This window comes from Bos indicus, chromosome 15 (assembly GCF_029378745.1).
Source record: "Bos indicus isolate NIAB-ARS_2022 breed Sahiwal x Tharparkar chromosome 15, NIAB-ARS_B.indTharparkar_mat_pri_1.0, whole genome shotgun sequence".
Lineage (NCBI taxonomy): Eukaryota > Metazoa > Chordata > Mammalia > Artiodactyla > Bovidae > Bos > Bos indicus.
The window spans coordinates 69,272,024-69,292,984 of record NC_091774.1 but is presented as its reverse complement, the minus strand read 5'-3'; positions in this window follow the sequence as shown (position 1 = coordinate 69,292,984).

The following is a 20,961-nucleotide window of genomic DNA, read 5'->3' as shown; positions in this document are numbered from 1 at the left end:
TCTGCCTGCAAAACAGGAGACACAGGTTCGATCCCTGGGATGGGAAGATGCCCTGGACAAGGAAATAGCACCCCATTCCAGCATTCTTGCTTGGGAAATCCCTTGGACAGAGGAGCCTGGTGGGCTATTGTCTATGAGGTCTCAAAGAGTCTGACACTACTGAGCACACACACAGAGGAATGAAGTATTATTTTCCAAATTACTCACAAATTCTAAAAATTTCCTTGAACTGTAGAGTGTTTCAAATAGGCAACTAACTAAGATTTCAGTTCAGTTCAGTTGCTCAGTGGTGTCCGATTCTTTGCAACCCCATGAATCGCAGCACGCCAGGCCTCCCTGTCCATCACCAACTCCCGGAGTTCACTCAGACTCACGTCCATCGAGTCAGTGATGCCATCCAGCCATTCTCATCCTCTGTCGTCCCCTTCTCCTCCTGCCCCCAATCCCTCCCAGCATCAGAGTCTCTTCCAATGAGTCAACCCTTCGCATGAGGTTGCCAAAGTACTGGAGTTTCAGCTTTAGCATCATTCCTTCCAAAGGAATCCCAGGGCTGATCTTCAGAAGGGACTGGTTGGATGACCTTGCAGTCCAAGGGACTCTAAAGAGTCTTCTCCAACACCACAGTTCAAAAGTATCAATTCTTCGGTGCTCAGCCTTCTTCACAGTCCAACTCTCACATCCATACATGACCACAGGAAAAACCGTAACCTTGACTAGACGAACCTTTGTTGGCAAAGTAATGTCTCTGCTTTTGAATATGCTATCTAGGTTGGTCATAACTTTCCTTCCAAGGAATAAGCATCTTTTAATTTCATGGCTGCAATCACCATCTGCAGTGATTTTGGAGCCCAAAAAATAAAGTCTGACACTGTTTCCACTGTTTCCCCATCTATTTAGAATTGGTTAAAATGGAGAATCAGGAGTTAGCAATATAGATTCGGCTGTGGTTTTAGGGTTTAATGAGTGATGGCTCAGTTGCCTTCTTAAGTTTGGAATCCATTAGAAATTTCTAAATTGTATACTTAAACATCAATATATTATCTTAATTAGGATAAAGTTGATACAGGGGAATATAACTTAAAAGTGAACTAAAGTTATAAAACTTAGTTTATTCAAAGGCATGTGTGAAAATACAGGGGAGAACTTTTGCTCAAAGATAACTGCATGGCCAAGATAAGGTTAGAGATGGTTTGTTTAGAAAGAAAGCCCATCCCATTAGAAAAACTGAGAAAGGTAAAAATTACCAGTTCCTTTCTTCAAACACAAAGGTCTTGTCCTAAAAAGATCCAGTGCATATTTCTTATGGCCATCACTGCACAATATCAATTTCAGTGGTAAAGGAGGGTTTGCAGTGAGCTTAAAAAGAAAAAAAAAAATGCTTGCCACTGACACTGCTTTCATAGATGTAAGGAAAAAAGAGTTTGAGAAAGAGGAGATAACACTGATTTCTGATGCATATGTGAATAACTCTCAAGTTATTCTCTCCTATAGCCCAGAACTCTTCCAGAACCACAGACCCAAAAAACTGTCTAGTTGACAACTCCAATTGTACTGCCATAATTATACAAATAGATTTTCAAAAATCAAACTTTTAATTTTTTCAGTTTACTGTATTGAAGTACAGTGGATTTACAATATTGTGATAATTCCTGCTGTACAGGAAAGTGATGCACTTATACATATATATATATTATATATATATGTATATATTCCTTTTCATATTATTTTCCATTATAGTTTATCGCAAGATATTGAATATAGTTCCTTATGCTATACAGTAGGATCTTTTTGTTTATCCATTCTATATATACTAGTTTGAATCTGCTAATTGTAAACTCCTCTGTCCCTCCCCTCCCCACCCCTCCCTTTGGCAACCACAGTTGTGTTCTCTATATCTGTGAGTCTGTTTTTGTTTGGAGATGTTTATTCATATCACATTTTAGATTTCACATATCAGTGATATGTGATATTTGCCTTTCTCTTTCTGACTTATTTCACTTAGTATGATAATCTCTATATCCATGTTGCTACAAATGGCATTATTTTTATGGCTGAGTAGTATCCCTTTGTGTATATGGAGCAAATCTCCTTTAACTATTCATCTGTCAATGGACACATAGGACATTTAATTTTTTTATTGAAGTGTCATTTATATACATAAATGCAAGTATCTTAAGAGTACAGTTTGGTGAGTTTTGACAAATATGTTTACCCATGTAACCAATACCCTAGTCAAGATTTAGAATACTTCTTTCTTTATGACCCTTCCAAAAACTGCTTAACCTAACAGAGGTGAATACCAATCTGATTCCTATCATCTGTTTAGATTAATTTTACCTGTTCTAGAATTTCATATCGATGAAACCACAGAGTTAACGTGATCCTTTTAAAAATATTAATTTATTTATATAGCTGCTTCTTGTCTTAGCTGTAGCACTCGGCGAGATCTTCACTGCAGCACACAGGATCTTTAGCTGCAGTACACGGATTCTCTAGCTGTTGATTCACAGCATATAGGATTGCAGTTTCCAACCAGAGATCAAACTCACATCCTCCGTACTGCAAAGTGGGTTTGTAACCACTGGATCACCAGGGAAATGCTTCAGTATGTGATCTTTTACTTCTGTCTTCTTTCACACAAGACGTTTGGAGATTTACCCACGTTATTAGACAAAATAGTAGTTAATGCTTACTTGTTGCTGATAAGTATTTCATCACGTAAATAACTTTTTTTTTCATCTGGAGATAAGCACAAAGGTTTTTTCCATTGTTTGTCTGTAATGAATAAAGATGCTATGGAAGCTGTTGTAAAAATATTTGCTGTGGATATGTGTTTTCATTTATGTTTGGTAAATAGCAATAAGTAAAATGACTTGGTCATAGGAAAGATATACTTCAATTTAGAAAGAATTTTAAAAATCTTTTTCAAAGTGGTTGTATTATTTCATCCCACAGTAATGTATATGATACTTTCAGTTGCTTTGCATCATTAACAATACTTAATATCAGCCTTATTTAATTGTAATCACTATCAGTCTAAAGAATATGTTGGTATTGTGTGATGGTTGAAATTGCATTTCTCTAATGTCTAAGGATGTTGAGCATCATTTCATGTGCCATTTGTATATCTTTATTTTTCTGCATGTGAAGTTCTGCACAAATCTTTGGCCTATTTTACACCGGATAATTTTGTGTTTCTAATGTTGGGTTGCAGAAATTGCTTATTGAATATCTTTAAAATTTGAAGAAAGGTAACATAAATGATTGAGTTTTGAAAAAATGTACATGGTTCATCTCTCCATTTATTTAAGTATTCTTTAATCTCTTATGAAATAATATATAGTTGGTGTTGAATTACTAATATATAGTTACTTTGTGTTGAATTTATTCTTAAAAATAACCTATAAAAAGTTATCTTAAAAGTGGAATTTTTAACATTTTATTTTGAAATAATTATACATCTACATGAATTTGACAAGTTAGTAAAGAGAGATCCCCAGTATTCTTTACCCAGTCACTCTCAGAGTTTACAACTTATATAAATGCTGTGCAACTGTACTGGAGAATCCCAGGGATGGGGGAGCCTGGTGGGCTGCCGTCTATGGGGTCGCACAGAGTCGGACACGACTGAAGCGACTTAGCAGCAGCAGCGGCAGTACTGTCTCCTTACTTTCATATATCTTCCATTTTTAATCTCAGAACCTTATAAGATAAATAGGCATGAGAGGAAAAAAAATGAATCTCTCCAAAGTTTTCTTCAGTTTTCCAAAATATCCCATAAATTCATCTCATCATTTCTAAGTATCTAAAATTTCATTTGTAAATTTGATTTTTTTTTCATTTCTTATTAAATTATTTTTATAGGCTCTGAAATCAGCTGCTAGGGATCAAATCCAAGCATTTTTCTGGCTATGAGATCTGGAATAAGTAACAAACTCTCATTATATCAGTTCCCTCCTGTAAAATGTTCATCAAAATATCACTTTTCTCATTTTTATGAAGTTTAAGAGGGTTGTATGTGTGGCTCAGTCATGTCTGACTCTCCAAAACCCCATGAACTGTAGCCCTCCTGGCTCCTCTGTCCTTGAGAACTGTTGCTGAAGCTTAAGCTCCAATACTTTGGCCATTGATGAAAAGAACTGACTAATTAGAAAAGCTTCTGATGCTGGGAAAGATTGAAGGCAGGAGGAGAAGGGGACAGAGAATGAGATGGTTGGATGGCATCACCGATCAAAGGACATGAGTTTGAGCAAGCTCTGAGGGTTGGTGATAGACAGGGGAGACTTGCATGCTGCAGTCCATGGAGCCACAGAGTCGGACATGACCCAGTCACTGAACTAAGCTGAAGGGGGTTTATCTACTTTTAGTTCAGTTCAGTTCAGACACTTAGTTGTTAAGCACTTATAAAATATGTCTATCACATAGTTAGCATTCAACAAACATTATAATTTTCATCAATGTTTATTATTTGAATTATTAATTCATTGTAGAGGTATGAATCAGATCAGATCAGATTAGATCAGTCGCTCAGTTGTGTCTGACTCTTTGGGACCCTGTGAATCGCAGCACGCCAGGCCTCCCTGTCCATCACCAACTCCCGGAGTTCACTCAGACTCATGTCCATTGAGTCAGTAATGCCATCCAGACATCTCATCCTCTGTCGTCCCCTTCTCCTCCTGCCCCCAAACCCTTCCAGCATCAGAGTCTTTTCCAATGAGTCAACTCTTCGCATGAGGTGGCCAAAGTACTGGAGTTTCAGCTTTAGCATATTCCCTCCAAAAAAATCAGGGGCTGATCTCCTTCAGAATGAACTGGTTGGATGTCCTTGCAGGCCAAGGGACTTTCAAGAGTCTTCTCCAACACCACAGTTCAAAAGTATCAATTCTTCAGTGCTCAGCCTTCTTCACAGTCCAACTCTCACATCCATACACGACCACTGGAAAAACCATAGCCTTGACTAGACGGACCTTTGTTGGCAAAGTAATGTCTCTGCTTTTGAATATGCTATCTAGGTTGGTCATAACTTTCCTTCCAAGGAATAAGCATCTTTTAATTTTATGACTGCAGTCACCATCTGCAGTGATTTTGGAGCCCAGATAAATAAAGTCTGACACTGTTTCCACTGTTTCCCCATCTATTTCCCATGAAGTGATGGGACCAGATGCCATGATCTTCGTTTTCTGAATGTTGAGCTTTAAGCCAACTTTTTCACTCTCCTCTTTCACTTTCAACAAGCGGCTTTTTAGTTCCTCTTCACTTTCTGCCATAAGGGTGGTGTCATCTGCATATCTGAGGTGATTGATATTTCTCCCGGCAATCTTGATTCCAGCTTGTGCTTCTTCCAGCCCAGTGTTTCTCATGATGTACTCTGCATATAAGTTAAATAAACAGGGTGACAATATACAGCCTTGATGAACTCCTTTTCCTATTTGGAACCAGTCTCTTGTTCCATGTCCAGTTCTAACTGTTGCTTCCTGACCTGCATACAAATTTCTCAGGAGGCAGATCAGGTGGTCTGGTATTCCCATCTCTTTCAGAATTTCCCACAGTTTATTATGATCCACACAGTCAAAAGCTTTGGCATAGTCAATAAAGCAGAAATAGATGTTTTTCTGGAACTCTCTTGCTTTTTCCATGATCCAGCGGATGTTGGCAATTTGATCTCTGGTTCCTCTGCCTTTTCTAAAACCAGCTTGAACATCAGGAAATTCACGGTTCACATATTGCTGAAGCCTGGCTTGGAGAATTTTGAGCATTACTATACTAGCGTGTGAGATGAGTGCAATTGTGTGGTAGTTTGAGCCTTCTTTGGCATTGCCTTTCTTTGGGATTGGAATGAAACTGACCTTTTCCAGTCCTGTGGCCACTGCTGAGTTTTCCAAATTTTCTGGCATATTGAGTGCAGCACTTTCACAGCATCATGTTTCAGGATTTGGAATAGCTCAACTGGAATTCCATCACCTCCACTAGCTTTGTTCCTAGTGATGCTTTCTAAGGCCCACTTGACTTCACATTCCAGGATGTCTGGCTCTAGGTCAGTGATCACACCATCGTGATTATCTGGGTTGTGAAGATCATTTTTGTACAGTTCTTCTGTGTATTCTTGCCATCTCTTCTTAATATCTTCTGCTTCTGTTAGGTCCATACCATTTTTGTCCTTTATCGAGCCCATCTTTGCATGAAATGTTCCTTTGGTATCTGTGATTTTCTTGAAGATATCCCTAGTCTTTTCCATTCTGTTGTTTTCCTCTATTTCTTTGCATTGATCGCTGAAGAAGGCTTTCTTATCTCTTCTTGCTATTCTTTGGAACTCTGCATTCAGATGTTTATATCTTTCCTTTTCTCCTTTGCTTTTCACTTTTCTTCTTTTCACAGCTATTTGTAAGGCCTCCCCAGACAGCCATTTTGCTTTTTTGCATTTCGTTTCCATGATGATGGTCTTGATCCCTGTCTCCTGTACAATGTCATGAACCTCATTCCATAGTTCATCAGGCACTCTATCTATCAGATCTAGGCCCTTAAATCTATTTCTTACTTCCACTGTATAATCATAAGGGATTTGATTTAGGTCATACCTGAATGGTCTAGTGGTTTTTCCTACTTTCTTCAATTTAAGTTGGAATTTGGCAATAAGGAGTTCATGGTCTGAGCCACAGTAAGCTCCTGGTCTTGTTTTTGCTGACTATGTAGAGCTTCTCCATCTTTGGCTGCAAAGAATATAATCAGTCTGATTTCGGTGTTGACCATCTGGTGATGTCCATGTATAGAGTCTTCTCTTGTGTTGTTGGAAGAGGGTGTTTGTTATGACCAGTGCATTTTCTTGGCAAAACTCTATTAGTCTTTGCCCTGCTTCATTGTAGGTTTAATAATTTAAGTATAACATAAAATAGTAAGTTTATTATAAACTGCATGGTTTTAAAAAAATAAATATGAATCTATTCATAATATTATTAATCATCAAATATTTAACTAGTGTCTACTATATAAATTGGGCTTCCCAGTTGGCTCAGTAGTAAACAATATACCTGCCAATGTGGGAAGATGTAGGTTCCATCCCTGTGTTGCAGAGATTCTTTGGAGAAGGAAATGGCAACCTATTCCAATATTCTAGCCTGGAAAATCCATTGGACAGAAGATTATAGTGTGCTACAATCCATGAGGTCGCAAAAGAGTTGCGCATGACTTAGTGACTAGACAATAACAATGTAAAATGCACTGGAAATTCTGTAATAATGCTGAAAAATTGCTGAGTACAACCTATAAACTTCCTGAATAGTGATATCATCCTATATATCTAAATGTGTACACTTCAGTCACTCAGTCATGTCTGGCTCTTTGCAACCCCATGGCTCCTCTGTCCATGGGATTCTCCAGGCAAGAATACTGAAGTGGGTTGCCATTTCCTCTTCCAGGAGATCTTCCTGACCCAGGGGTTGAACACACATCTCCTGTGTCTTCTGCATTGGCAGGAGGATTCTATACCACTGAGCCATCTGGGAAGTCCCTATACTTCTAAATAGAAAGTTATAAATTCTGTAACTCTCAGATACAGGGTCTCTGTCATTTATAAAGAAGACATTACAGCTTCGCAAATACTGTAAAGATTGAAAATGAGAATTAGAATAGTACAGCCTCAGGCTATACTCCTCACGTCATTTCAATTCTTTGAACTTTCCTCACTGAAGTAATGCTTGTGTCCACATATATTCCCTTTTTCAAGTCTAAGACCTCACCACTAAGCTGTCTCCATGCTGGATAAAGTCAGCTTTACTCTAAATTCCAGTAATTATATGATTAGAGCCAAGTGTCACTAAGGAGAGTTAATGTAAGTAGAATAAAAACTACCGAAGTTAACATTAATGAATACACTAGTATTTTCAATGAGTCTATTTTTTGTACCACTCATAAAGGGCAAACAATGCCTTGATCACTTGTGTTTTTTAAATGACATCTATCATCTGCATGATTATTTTTTACTTCCCTAAGCTGTTTCTCATCATTCAAAAGTCTAACATTGGAAATGGAACTTTCTCAAAGATTAGAATTGTTAAAAGGGCTAAATCCTTCACAGTGAAGCACAAAATCTTGTGCAAATTAGCCAGGGCCCAAGAGAAAGACCATGTTCATGTAGGCACTTAATTGACTTTGGTTAATGATGATGACACACTTCATGAATACAAGCACTAATTAGGGAGAAAAGCAACTAGCCAATCCTTAAAATAATCAAAGTGGTCAAGAAAGCAAGGAATTTCAGGAAAGACACCTTAATAGTGCAAACCACCCACTTTATGTTTCGGAAGAGATGTGAACCAGCGTATCCATTTTACTCACTTAAAACTAGCCTTAAAAATCCAAAGATTTTAAGAATAATTAATATCTGAAAAGGCTGGGAAACACCTGAATAAAAATCCACATCCAAGTGAATCACAAGTGCAAGGCAATTTTTTTTTTTTTTTCATAGTCAGAGTTATATTGAGGCGGAAATGTTCATGCTCTACTGTTACAGCAGATGGGTAACTGCTGCTGCTGCTAAGTCTAGGTATGAGCAAAGAAATGGGGGAAGGGGGCAGGTGATAGGAAATGTACATCTTATAAACAGCGGAGGCCCATAGGCAGACAAAGGAAAGTAGGAACCTTCAGACTGACAGGAAACCACATATTTGGGGTGATAAGTATCCACTCCAGTCGCAGACAAAAAAAAGAAAATGGGGAAAAGCGGCTATCTCTTGCATCCATATATAAACTTTTGCTCATTGTGTTCTCATAACAAAAAAGATTAACCTTATAGATAAGAAGTACCCATCATGAAACTAGGCCATGCCACTTCTGATATAAGCTAAATTGGGACAGAAATCCCTTCTCCCCTCAGGAAAATAGAGCTGGGATGAAAAACAGGGAAGTTGACCCCCAAACTCCTCCTTCCCCAGTGAATATTCTGCCCCTTCAATTGTATGCCTCTCATAACAGCATATTAAAAAGCAGAGACATCACTTTGCCAACAAAGGTCTGTAAGTCAAGGATATGGTTTTTCCAGTAGTCATGTACTGATGTGAGAGCTGGTCCATAAAGAAGGCTCAGTGCTGAAGAATTGATGCTTTAGAACTGTGGTGCTGGAGAAGACTCTTGAGAGTCCCTTGGACAGCAAGGGGATCAAATCAGTCAATCCTAATGGAAATCAACCCTGAATATTCATTAGAAAGACTGATGCTGAAGCCAAAGCCAAAGCTTCAGTACTTTGACCACCTGATGTGAAGAGCCAATTCATTGGAAAAGACCCTGGTGCTGGGAAAGATTGAGGGCAGGAGGACAAAGGGGTGACAGAGGCTGAGATGGTTAGATGGCATCATTGACTCAATGGATATGAGTTAAGACAAACTCCAGGAGACAGTGAAGGACAGGGAAGCCTGGCATCTGCAGTCCACTGGGTTGCAAAGAGTCGGACATGACTGAGCGACTGAACAGCAACAACATAACCAGCTTGCCAAAGAAACTCAGGTGGCAGGTCCTCACCAGCCTGCCCACTCTCCCTCTGAGAGTGTATCATTGCTTAACAGACTTTACTTTCTCAACCTCTCTGATTCATGATTCATCTCCGAATTCTTCTGTGACCAAAAACAAATAAAGAAAAAAAAAGACTTCAAATTCACCTGCAACACTTATGTAACTGCACAAAGCTATTTGTCCCTCAGTCAAATGGCATGTTAATTCAAATGGCATGTTAACCATATGTTAGATTTTGAAGTAGATTATAATTGCTACTGAGTCCAAGTTTGCTCTGCTTGCCACAAGGCAGCCCTATTAACCAAGAGACTAGGCAAGAAATATGACTTTGTTGGGAAAACTGGCTGACCAAGAAGATGGCAAACTATTGTCTCAAAATAACCATCTTCTTGAGGGCCAGGCTGTTTTACAGAACAGAGATGGGGAAGGTGAGAAACTAAAGTAAAAAGGCAGAATAGAGAGGGAGAGGTGGTGAGAAAGTAAAGTAAAAAGGGCCATCCATCTTACAAAACAGTCACAGGACACCCAGCCTTCTGGAAGGAATGTGTTAATTTCTTCTTTCCTGCAGCCATTCCCAAGTGGGTAGAGTCAGATTGTTTCCCTGTGAACTGAACAAAGGCACTTTAATAGTCAGGCAGAGGGGCAGGCTTCTCTGAGGCAGACCATTATGTATGATTGTAATAATAAAAGCAACAAAAAGCAAGTCAAAGAAACAGGTCCAACATGGAATCAGAATTGGCTCTTCCCTTCAACAAAATGATTATATTGACTAGAATTTTTACTCTTGGTCCCCTCAAAAATGGCTACCAATACAAACTGACATTCAGCTTGGATGACTTTTTCTAAGCGCTCTTGAAAAAGAGCAGAGAAAAAAAAAAAAATAAAGGCTAGGTGGTTAATATAAAGTAGATTGAAAAAGCCAATGGGTCACTTGGTTGCATATAAAGAAGTAGAGGACAGAAGGAGAATGAGAATCTGAACTAGAAGGACAGAAAGAGAACTAGAATCTGAACTAGAAGAACTTCACTTATTAAATGAAGAGATCTCTAGAAAAAGTTGCATTGTCAACCTTGGCAGTTCTCCTGTACAAACTGGATTAAAAATTTAATCCAGTTCCTTTCTGGATTTAAAATAGGTGAATATTTGAAATGTAGAATAGATGACTTTAAAATTTTTTATATCAATTTCCCTTTAATCTTCTGGAATTATAAAATTTGTCGAGTCTTCCTTATTAAAGATAAAGCATTCTGCTTCATTGGTTGAACCCGTGGATGCAGAATGGGGATAACCAAGGAACCGCATCTATGTAGAAGGTGTTGTTTAGTCTCTAAGTCATGCCCAACTCTTTTGCTATCCCATGGACTGTAGCTCACCAGGCTCCTCTGTCCTTGGGATTTCACAGACAAGAATACTGGAATGGTTTGCCATTTCCTTCTCCAGGGGATCTTCCTGACCCAAGGATGGAACCTGCATCTCCTGCATTTCTTGCATTGGCAAACAGATTCTTTATCATTCAGCCATCTGGGAAGCAAAGCATTCTGCTTACTTGAAGATAAAGCAAAAGCTTATGAGTTATGAAACATGTTTCATTCAGAATTTACCTCCACCTCACCTCTTGATCAATAGACTTAAAACTAGTGTGAAGTCTTATTTCAACTCAGTAGAGAAAGTACAGGGTTTACTAAGGAAAGAAAAGCATTGTGTCAAAATGCTACAGGAGGTAGCCAGTATGATTTAGCAGTTGTTGGGATATCTGGACAATCTACAGAATATCACATTGATCTTACATGGCAATAACCTCATGTTAATCAGACAGCATGAGCAACAACTAGAAGATAATCTAAGGCCATGGTAAGATGACAAGCTCAGAAGGTGTACTGAATGCTGGAAAATTTAATGACCCACCTCTTGAAAGTGAACTTTAGGTTTCCAGCAGTCTGATGCACACTGAAATAGTCCATGCAAAGTTTTTTATATATATATATATATATATATATATATATATATATATATATATATATATATATTCTATTGCAATTTGCATCTCAGCACTAAAAAGGAAACTTTATCCCTGGTTGGCCTCTCTGGATTCTGGTACTAGCATATTCCAAAGTAGTAATGGGCTCTAACCATTTACCAAGTTACAAGGAAGTCTGTTAGCTTTGATTTGGACCAAATCAGAAAAACGCTCCTCAGTATATTCAACCTTACAGATGTAGATGATTTATATAAGCAAATCCTTGTGTCATCACACAATTGTTAAGATCATTGTTATTGTTCAGTTGCTAAGTTGTGTCCAATTATTTGTGACTCCATGGAGCGCAGCACACGAGGTTTCCTCATCCTTCACAGTCTCTCAGAGTTTGCTCAGATTCATGTCCATTGAGTCAATGATGCCATTCAACTATCTTATCCTCTGTTGCCCCTTTCTCTTCTTGCCCTCAATCTTTCCCGGCATCAGGGTCCAGGTGCCCAAAATATTGGAGCTTCAGTATCAGTCCTTCCAATGACTATTCAGGGTTGAGTTCCCTTAGGATTGACTGGTTTGATCTCTTCTCCAGCAGCACAACTTGCAAGCATCAGTTCTTCAGAGGTCAGCCTTCTTTATGGACCAACTTTCACATCAGGACATGACTATTGGGAAAACCATAGCTTTGACTATAGGAACCTTTGTCAGAAAAGTTATCTCTGATTTTTAATATACTATGTAGGTTTGTCATAGCTTTCCTTGGCTTCCATGATAGCTCATTTGGTAAAGAATCTGCCTTGCAATGCCCGAGACCCCGGTCTGATTCCAGGGTTGGGAAGATCCACTGGAGAAGGAATAGGCTACCCAATCCAGTATTCTTGGGCTTCTCTTGTGGCTCAGCTGGTAAAGAATCCACCTGCAATGTGGATCAATCCCAGTTGATCCTTGGGTTGGGAAGATCCCCTGAAGAATGGAAAGTCTATCCACTCCAGTATTCTGGCTTGGAGAATTCCATGGACTGCATAGTCCCTGGGGTCACAAAGAGTCAGACACGACTGAGTGAATTTCACTTTCACTTTCTCTTCAAGGAGCAAGCATCTTTTAATCTCCTGGCTGCAGTCACTCTCCACAGTGATTTTGGAGCCCAAGAAAAGAAATTCTGTCACTGCTTCCACTTGTAGGTTGTTATTGTATCCTTGCTATTTATGAGAAATTTAAGTACAGTGGTGTTTAGGAGTCAGTCTGACACATTAGTATACTAGAATTTAAACTTGTTGCCTTTCTAATAAAAAATAACAGGAGTCGTGTAAACTATGCATTTGTCAGGAATGTAAGGTATAATTGCACAAAGTCCATGGAGAAACAATTTCAGTTAAAATTTGAATATGCTGAGTAATGAGGAGGATACCACAGAATATATTAAAACACAGGCCAATTCAACCCACTGCCTATTTTGCAAATAAATTTTTATTGAAATACATTCATTTATTTACATGATGTATATGGTTTCTTTCATGCTAGAAGGACAGAGTTGAAGAGTTTTGGTCAATACTTAATGGCCAACAAAGATCGAAACCTTTTCTATCTGGCTCTTTAAAGTAAAAGTTTGCTAAGCTGTGTTTTCGATACAGTTTGGGGATAATGATGAAAGAGTAGATTAAGAGAAAATTCTGAATACCGTCATCTCTGTTTGTTCACAGTTATTTTCACACACCTAGCACAATGCTTAGCACTTAGTATACATTAAAAATACTTGTTGAAACAATGCTGAATAAAAGATAATAGAGCTCTGCAGAGAGTTTGGAATATGGTAAACGTTTAGTGAAAATTACTGAAGGGTAATTATCCTGACAGTATTTTCCTACATAAATTGGAAGAAAAGTGTGAAATATTTGAAAATCTTGCAATTGTCCAGGGAAAGAGTAGTACACTATTTAGTTTGGCACCAGTATGAAATTTTTTAAAAAGGGAATTGACAAAAGCAATATTCTAGGAAAGAAAGGTCACTCCTAGTTGATTGGATGTGGATAATACATTTACGCACTTTACCTCTATAGATTTTTAGTAAATATTGTGAATTTTAGATGGTATGACTATGTTATTTCGATTGATACCTGTTAGTGAAGATGCCTGCTGTCTTTCTATCTATAGAGTGCTACCTTAAGAGACGATTTTTCTTCATTGGTGACATATAAATTGTACCTGATTCTTGCTGGTTTAGGCAGATACTTCAATGATTCAATTGTCTTCTTGTTTTAAACCCTCCAAATACTCTTTCTTTCAGTTTGTTCAGCTTCAACTTCTATTATTTTTCTAAGATGATCCCCCTGAACTTAGACTTGATTGATATCCTGTATGCCTGAAACCAAGTCTTGCTGAGGATTCCTACACAGTTCACTTTGCTTCAAGAGAAAATAAAAATAACAGTTAAATAGAAGATGAAAATCTTAGTACTGAATATGTGAGTTGCTGTCTATCTTTCTAAATCATCTCTCTACTGGAAACACAATAACTCCTAAACAATTAACTTAAAGATTTCAATTTTTTGGAAAGTTAAGTAGACATTTAAAATCTTCCTTAACATGTGCTTTTCTATAGATGGATTGCACATAGATATTTGCTAGAGCAAATAGTTTTAATGATTACTTGAATGTCATTTTAAGGGAAAAGCAATGTTACTTTTCCCATTATTCATAGGATATTGAATCTCCAACTTGCACACATCATCTGAATGATTTTATTCCAAGGTTATCAATTCATTTGTCCATAAAGTATTTATTGAGTGCAAAAGTCATTAATGTGTGAGCCATAAGGTGATCTCATTTTAAGTTTTAAATCTAAGAAGAAATATTAAGGAACAATTGAACAACTTTTAGGTTTGCTGGGTAGATAAACTCATTCACAGCAGGAATCTTGATGAGTTGTGAAGCACTATGAGAAAAGCTGAACGAGGATCACGGAGGAACTGGGGAGAGAGATAATCAGGGTTCTAAAAATCTTACTAGGGTTGATCATTGGAGAACTTGGGAACAAGAACTGGGACAATAAGAAAGGTATGCACAAAAATAATAGTTTAAATCGAAATACCAGAAATGTCTGATAATAGGAAAATTAAAGTTGTGGCCAACATTGGCAATGTTCAAGGTAAAGGGGATATAAAAGTCAATGGAGGATCCTCCAAGACCTCATTCTCTCATGAATCATTAAGTAGACAACTACAGACTGATGAAAATAGCTATGTGGGAGCTCTGGAAACCTGTCAGAGATTCAGAGATCTGCAGCAACCAAGCAAATGTCCAATTAAGAAAAGTTTATATGCAAAATAATAGACAATTCTGTGGTGTGTTTGGTCACTTTTGTCCCACTCTGTCCATGGTACAGTCGATGAGGTCAAGAGGACTCAGTGCATTTTGCCAGTTCCGTCCTTCAGGAAAAGAATGGCACTTATTTAGAATATTCTGACCAGTCTGTGCATTGCCCAAGGGAATGGCTCCCACAACAGAAGCATGGTTTGAATCTGAGGTTGGGAGCTATAGAAAGAAGGGATATCCAAGTCTTGTGAGAACTTAGACTCACCCAAATGTCTGGGGTAAGACATCACAGGCAGAGAAATACAATGAGACATCTAAGATCTGAGAAAACTGAATGGAGATACTTAGGGAAATAAAGACATTTAATTATAGCCTATAAAATAATGCAAATGAGCTGGTTAGATAGCATCACTGCCTCAATAGACATGAATTTGAGCAAACTCAGGGAGATAGCAAAAACATGGGAGCCTTGCGTGCTGCAGTCCATGGAGTTGCAAAGTCAGATGTGACGGAACAACAGCAACAACATATAAAAAAGAATTGGGAACACACACACATACACAGGGCTTCCCAAGTGGCTCAGCAGTAAAGAAGTTGTCTACAATGCAGGAGACGCAGGTTCAATCCCTGGGTGGGAAAATCCCCTGGAGGAGGAAATGATAACCCACTCCAGTATTCTTGTCTGGAAAATTCCATGACCAGAGGAGCCTAAGGTGCTACAGTCCATGAGGTCACAAAGAGTCGGATATGACTTAGCAACTGAGCATGCACACGCATACACCCACACAAACACACACTTGCTACAAGACTGAACCTTAAAACATGCTAAATGAAAAATCATTCACAAAAAGACAAACACTGTGTTATTCCACGTCTACAAGGTACCTGCTGCTGCTGCTGCTGCTAAGTCGCTTCAGTCGTGTCCAACTCTGTGCGACCCCATGGAAGGCAGCCCACCAGGCTCCCCCGTCCCTGGGATTCTCCAGGCAAGAACACTGGAGTGGGTTGCCATTTCCTTCTCCAATGCATGAAAGTGAAAAGTGAAAGTGAAGTCGCTCAGTCGTGCTTGACTCTTCGTGACCCCATGGAGTGCAGCCTACCAGGCTCCTCCGTCCATGGGCTTTTCCAGGCAAGAGTACTGGAGTGGGGTGCCATTGCCTTCTCCTAGGGTAGCGAAATTCATAAAGAAATAAAACAGAATAGTGGGTAGTAGGGACTTTGGCCCGGAGAGAATAGGGAGTAATTGTTCAATGAGAAAGGAGTTTAGATATATGAAATAGTTCTGGAGACGAATGGTGATAATAGTTGCACAATGATGTGAATGTACTTAATGGGCACTTAAAAATGATTAGCATCGTAAATTTAGTATTATGTAATATTTTACCACAATTTAAAAAACATTGCATCAAAAAAAAAAAGTTGATAGGAAAAAGCATGTTACGTATCTGAGAGTTTAGATTCTTGGTATTTTACCTTGTAGATGTGGATGTCACTGGGGATGAAGACAGATGGGAAAAGAAAGAAGAATATAACTGGGACAAATTGTCTTGAATAAAACAAAACAACACAAAACACTGTGACCAGGAGGCTAGGAACCGCTAACAATGAGGAGAAGGTGCTGTGATTCTCAAATGAGCAATGTGAGTGAATAGTAATGGTCTGGAATTGGCGTGGCACTGAAAGAGGCACTGGTTCTACCTCCCAAACCTAAGATTATACAACAGATAAAAGGAAGACAAGTGGCCTTTGAGAGGACTGTAGGGTGTATCACTTGGGAACTGTGTTCATCTAGAAGTATAGAAATTCCAAGTTATAGAGACATAAAATAAAGGGGCTGACTTCCTCTTTCACCTAACATAAAGAGGAGCAGGAGTTTGAACACATGAATGATTGTCACAGAATCAGGCCCACTAATTCTCTCACCTGCATTCATCAGAATCAGACTTCCTCTCCAGTATGCCCAGATGTTGATAAAAATGGCACTGGAACTACAGCCATGACAATTTTATTCTAAGCAAGATGAAGAAAGAAAAGCAGAAAAACTCAAACATGTTTCCCAGATGAGTGGCTATTCTTCAACGGTTTCAGAGAAGTCCAGCCAATGAATGACTGCTAGTTTCCTTTCATGGGTAATCTTTAGGTACAAGCGACAGTTGGTCCCTTGCTCCCTAAAATATAGTCTTTCAGTTCAGTTCAGTTCAGTCGTTCAGTCGTGTCTGACTCTTTGCGACCCCGTGAACCACAGAACGCCAGACCTCCCTGTCCATCACCAACTCCCGGAGTCCACCCAAACCCACTTCCATTGAATCAGTGATGCCATCCAACCATCTCATTCTCTGTTGTCCCCTTCTCCTCCTTCCCTCAATCTTTCCCAGCATCAGGGTCATTTCACATGAGTCAGCTCTTTACATCAGGTGGCCAAAGTATTGGAGTTTCAGCTTTAGCATCAGTCCTTCCAGTGAACACCCAGGTCTGATCTCCTTTAGTCTTTAGTTGAGGACATTACTGGCCCAGTTAATATATGGCTTTTGCTAGCAAAGAAGACAAAGATATTGGACAATGGATAAGCTATGAGAATTTTCTGTCACCTGGGGAAAATTGCTATACTTGGTGGTGATTCCACTTCAGTTCAGAGAAGAGGGTGAAACACCCACAGGTACAGAGCCAGATTTGGCTCATGTTTGGCAAAAGTTCTTCAAGGCATGTGGCAAGCTAATGATAGTAAATAATGATCATACTGCCCATTTGAACATTTCTCACTATCAGTTTATAACCAATTTAAAATTAAAAACTTAATGTCTTTATTGAACAAAGAATACTGTATTTATTGTGTATTATCTATTATGGAGATACTATGCACATAACAAATAGGAAAACAGTGGAAACAGTGAAAGACTTTATTTTAGGGGGCTCCAAAATCACTGCAGATGGTGACTGCAGCCATGAAATTAAAAGACACTTGCTCCTTAGAAGAAAAGTTATGACCAAACTAGACAACATATTAAAAGGCAGAGACATTACTTTGCCAACAAATGTCCGTCTAGTCAAAGCTATGGTTATTCCAGTAGTCATGTATGGATGTCAGAGTTGGACTATAAAGAAAGCTGAGTGCCAAAGAATCGATGCTTTTAAACACCAGTTATGGAGAAGACTTTTGAGAGTCCCTTGGACTGCAAGGAGATCCACCCAGTCCATCCTAAAGGAAATCAGTCCTGAATATTCACTGGAAAAACTGATGCTGAAACTGAAACTCCAATACTTTGGCCACCTGATGCGAAGAACTGACTCATTTGAAATGACTCTGATGCTGGGAAAGGTTGAAGGCAGGAGGAGAAGGGATAACAGAGGATTAAATGATTGAATGGCATGACCCACTTAATGGACATGAGTTTGAGTTAACTCCGGGAGTTGGTGATGGACATGGTGGCCTGGCGTGCTGCAGTCCATGGGGTCGCAAAGAGTCAGACACGACTAAGCGACTGAACTCATACACACAGTAGTGAACAAAATGAACATGGTCAAGGTCCCTAACGGTAGTAATATTTTAATGGTGACATAGACACTGAACTAACACTCAAACAAATATTTAATTCAGACAGTGACAAGTGTTATGCACATAAAATTCATATTGCTATTAAAAAATATCACAATGCCTCCCCTGCTCCCCAAGAAGACTAGAGAGTATATATATTCGAGTTTAGGTCAAATGGTCTCTATCACAACTATTCAACTCTACCATGTGAAAACAGTGAAGACAGTACATTAAAAAGTGAGCATAGCTATGCGCCAATAAAACTCTACTTATAAAGGTGGTGGGCAAGATGTAGTCTACAGTCTATAGTGTGCTGATGGCAGGGGCCATGAGAAAAATATTTTAAATTTGCAATTAGAAAAAGAGGATTAGGTGAAAACAAGAGAATTTAAATAGAATCAGCCATGTACATCCACTGTCTGCTAACATATGCAGCAATGTGCACAGTGCTGCTGCTGCTACTAAGTCGCTTCAGTCGTGTCCGACTCTGTGCGACCCCAGAGACGGCAGCCCACCAGGCTTCCCCATTCCTGGGATTCTCCAGGCAAGAACACTGGAGTGGGTTGCCATTTCCCTCTCCAATGTACCCAGTAAATTCCAATAAATACCCCCAACTACTGTGTGGCTTTAATGCTTATTATTAATCCTCTTTTATATATTATTGTGTGTTTTTTTAATTTTGAAAATTTTTATGCTCAGTCGTGTCTGACTCTTTGTGACCCCAGGGGCTGTAGCCTATCAGGCTCCTCTGTCCATGGGATTTTCCAGGCAAGAGTGCTGGAGTGGATTGCCATTTCCTTCTCCAGATATATTATTGTGTGTTTTTTTAATTTTGAAAATTTTTATTTAAGTTTAGCTGAGTTACAATATTATATTAGTTCAGGTTTACAACACAGTGTTCAATAATTTTATATATTAAGCTGTTCAAAGTTACTACAAAAATAATTGCTATATTTCCCTTTGCTCTACAGTATATTCTTTTTTTAATATAAATTTATTTATTTTAATTGGAGGCTAGTTACTTTACAATATTGTATTGGTTTTGCCATACAGCGACATGAATCTGCCATGGCTGTACTCGTGTTCTGGAGGGGTTCTGGAACCCCTCTCCCACGTTCCTCCCCATACCGCCCTCTGGGTCATCCCAGTGCACCAGCCCCAAGCATCCTGTATCATGCATTGAACCTGGACTGGCGATTCGTTTCACATATGATATTATACATGTTTCAGTGCCATTCTCCCAAATCATCCCACCCTCACCCTCTCCCACAGAGTCCAAAAGACTGTTCTATACATCTGTATCTCTTTCACTGTCTTGCATACAGGGTTATTGTTACCATCATTCTAGATTCCATATATATGCATTTGTATCCTGTATTGGTGTTTTTCTTTCTGGCTTACTTCACTCTGTATAATAGGCTCCAGTATATATTATTGTTGAAATTTTAGCTTTGAGTTGATAGTTAATATCTTCATGCTTTTTATTCTGAATTGTTTTTTTTTTTCCTTTTTCAATTTTCAGTGCTCTTTAAATTGTTGATTTTCATTAATCAACAAAATTATACATCAAAGTGATTATTTCTTTTTGCCAGAGCTAACAAATTCATTTCTAAAATGTATAATCTAAGTCTGTAGTCACTCTAGTATATAACATAAAAAATGGATAACTTTAATTTTGGCTGGAAAACCATCTCCTCATGCTTCTTACTTACTTGAAAATTTCATTTTTTCTAAAGGTGTTTCTTCTATTTTATTGTCAAGATTTTCCCCCCACGGGGTTTATTAACTGGTAGCTGTAATACTTTATTAGTAACAAAATATCGCAAACTGGCTTAAACAACTGAAATTTAGTTTCCCACCATCCTAGAGGCTGCAAGTCTAAGATCACGGTATTGGTAGGTTTGGTTTCTCCTGAGATCGCTCCTTTTGGCTTGCATACGGCCACCGTCTCACTGTGTCCTGACACAGTCATCTCCCTGTGTGCACACATTCCTGACATGTCTTTGTCTTCTTATAAGGGCACTGGTCTTACTGGACTAGAATCCTGCTTTTGTGGCATCATTTAACCTTCATCACCTCTTTTAAAGGCTTATGCACAAATACAGTCACACTTGAGTTAAACATTCAACACAGAAATTTGGGAGAATACAATTGAGTTCACAAAACTTGTTAAAATATGTTTCCATGAAATAAAAGAAAATAATTGCTGGATTTATCCACTTATTGTTTCACACCCCATGTATAAAATCTATACCTGCCATGTGTAATGTTTTGTTTGAAGACTAAGTTCTTTCTTTCAATTTCCTGGGTCTTACCTACAGGTTATCCCTCACAAAAATAAGTCATCTTAAAAGAAATTGAAAGTAAAAAAAAAAAAATTGGCATCCCTTGTAAGAAGTACTGAGTTAACTTCTTTTGCTCATGGAGTATTATATTGTTTTACTTGCTACTATGGTAAAATGTATATTTAAAGATGATACATTAATTTAAAAAATAGGAAGCTAGTTTTACATCTTGCCTTATACAAAAGTAGAAATGACTTGTCACTAAAAATCTTTTTTTTTATTTATGGCAGGTTATCTCAATACATAATATTACTTTCATTAAAAATTAATCATAATGTGGACAATTTGCATATCTGCTAAAGT